Source organism: Acomys russatus, chromosome 13 (assembly GCF_903995435.1).
Source record: "Acomys russatus chromosome 13, mAcoRus1.1, whole genome shotgun sequence".
NCBI lineage: Eukaryota > Metazoa > Chordata > Mammalia > Rodentia > Muridae > Acomys > Acomys russatus.
The window spans coordinates 69,150,122-69,153,207 of NC_067149.1; positions in this window are offsets into that span (position 1 = coordinate 69,150,122).

The following is a 3,086-nucleotide window of genomic DNA, read 5'->3' on the forward strand; positions in this document are numbered from 1 at the left end:
TTGTTTGAAGTCATAGGATTTTTCTTGTTTTAGCTAACATCAATTGCATTAAGAAGTGGCATGGTGGCGCACACCTTTAATCCCAGCACTCAGGGAGGCAGAGGCAGGTGGATCACTGTGAGTTTGAGGCCAGCCTGGTCTATAAAATGAGTCCAGGACAGCCAGAGCTACACAGAGAAACCCTGTCTGAAAAGAAGAAGAAAGAGGAGGAGGAGGAATAGGCCCAGCTTAACTTTCTTATTACTTTAGATAAATCTTCCAATATGTATTACTTACATTTTTACCTACATACAATACCTTTCTAAATCATTTTAAGATGTGTGTAATGTAGGGGACTGAACTTAAGACTTCACACAAAATCCTCAATTCTTATCTATCTACATCCTTTAAATTTTTTTTAAATTATAGATTTATTTATTTTATATATATGGGTGTTTGATTACATGTATGTATCTACACCATATGTATGTCTGGTACATAGGGATGTGTTGGATCCCCTAGAATTAGAGTTACTGGTGATTCTGGACGATTCCATGTGTGGTGATTTGATTAAACTTGGTCCCCAAAAGATTCAGATGTTTGAATGCTTGGCCCATAGGGAATGGCAATATTTGGAGGTGTGGCCTTGTTGGAGTAGGTGTGGCCTGGGGAGGAAGTGTGTCACTGTGGGGGCGGGCTTTGAGGTCTCCTATGCTCAAGCTATGCCCAGTGTGGCACACAGTCTCTCCTTGCCGCCTGTGGATCAAGATGTAGAACTCTTAGCCCCTTCTCCAGCACCATGTCTGCCTGCTGCCGTGCTTCCTGAAACCCCTGAACTGTAAGCCAGCCCCAATTAGATGTTTTCCTTAGTTGCCATGGTCAGTCAGGTGTGCTGGCACACGCCTTTAATCCCAGCACTTGGGAGGCAGAGGCAGGTGCTTCTCTGTAAGTTGGAGGGCAGCCTGGTCTACAGAGCAGGTTCCAGGACAGCCAAGGCTACACAGAGAAACCCTGCCTCGAAAAACCAAGTAGGTAAAATGAAATAAAGTCACTTGCCCAGTCTCAAACACTGTGCATCTCTGCGAGTGAGCTCCAGTGCAGCCAGAACAGTACTCTGAGGCTGTGGGGCTTACACGTCACTATCAATTCTTTTTTTAAATTTACTTACTGACAAGAAAAAGAAAAAAGAAAAAAACTATGATGGAATCAAAACTAGAAAAACAACTAACTTCATAGTCTCTCAACGGCTCATGTCTTCACTTGCATTTCCCTCCCTCATCTCCCAACGTCATCCTTGTCTCCCAGTGTCGCCCTTCCTTGTCTCCCAATGTCACATCACCCTTTCGTGGTCTCCTTTCCAAGTGCTACACAGTACCCATGTTTATAGTTGTTTACATATAAACATGTATGCATGACAGGCTGGGATCTGCATGAGAGAGAGCACTTTTTTTTTCCTCTCTGAAATTGTGTGGCCCTGTCTAACAGTGTGATGTGCTCTCAGCCTTGTCTAACAGTGTGATGTACTCTCAGCACACCCACTTTCCTGCAGATTTTGTAATTCTATTTCATTTCCACAGGGTCTATACACCACGTTTTCATTATCCATTTATCTGTTGTTTGGCTGGTTCTGCTTCCTTGTTACTATAAATAGAATGGCAGTGAAAATGCTATGCAAGTCCCTCTGTGGTAGGGTATGGAGTTTCCTGGGTACATATCAGGGGATGTCTCCTCTATACAATCTTGGAGACATACTGATGGAAAAATGTAAATCTTCTCTTCTGAGACAGGGTCTCCTTATGTAGCTCAGGATGGCCTGACACGATCCTCCCGCATCAGCCTGGGGCTCAGCGCTGGGGTTACAGATGTGTGCCACCACCCTGACTCAGATTTTGAGCCCTTGGATACCTTTACAGAGCTGACGCCCCATCTTGGAGAGGCAGTCCTTTCTCCAAGAAAAGATCTCCTATCCTTCATTTCCAGCCACCGACCCAGAGAGGGCCATCAGCAACCTCTTTTCTGGAGTGTTTCCCAGGTGTTGTTTGTAATTGTCTTTTTGTTGTGCCGTTGTACCAGCATGTGTCCCTGTGCCTTGCACGTTATCCTGCCTCGGAGCCAACATCACACTGCAGCTCAGTTGTTTTCAGTTCTGTTTCTTCCTAATACTTTATAAAGCTGAGCTCTGAAATGGGGTCTTGTCTGCATCATTTTGAGACATGCACCATGCACAAGAAATGTCAAATAGGGAAGGTGACAGCAGTTAAAATAGAACTACCTCAGAAAATATTCATCTCCATAGAGCCGATAATTGGAAAAATGCCAAGAACCCGGGCCAGAGAGACGGCTGAGTGGGCGGAAGTGCTTTTGACCGAAGCGTGATGATGACCTGAATTTGATCCTTAGAACCCACATGACGAGCTAGTTTCAATGGCATGCGTCTGCAGTCCCAGTGGCCCCACAGCAAGACGGTGGGGTGAGGAGGACAGGAGAAGGCCCTGGAGTTGGTCATCTTCTCGCCTAGAGCGACCTATCAGGTTTGCAGAATGGTGGGTAACAGTTTCCATCCCACCGGGAAGCGCCTCAGCAGGAAGGCATCAACTCAAGATGGCTTCTGGAAGTCCCTGAAACTGACCAGACTCACTTGGCCCCTCCCCGCCAGAGTAAACAGTGAAAGCTGAGACCCCCCAGCCCCTCAAAGGGAAGCTGAGTTGCAAAGAAGACTCTGGGACAGTGACCAGAAAGAAGCGGAACCTGGAGGAGCTGCCTGGAAATGGTTTAGACCAGCTGAGGCACCTGGAAAGGACACCCCGCCGTGCAGAGCTGCTACACGGAGCTGCCTCGTAGAGCTGCCTGCAGGCTGTGGCGTGTGCGTCAGGTTTCCCATCTCTGTGAGCTGTCACTTACGCTGGGGTGGGCTTTGTCGATGCAGCTGCCTTTGAGTCATGTCTGTTCCTATAAGTAACCCCTCACCCACATTCCTGTAAGTAACTACAATAAAAGTCACGGTTCACCGAGTTTGACTTTGGTTGTATCCGCACTTTGGTCTGTTGTGTCACCTCTTCCCAGGAAATGTTTTTTTGTCACACGGCACAGTAGCAAGGGAGACCCTG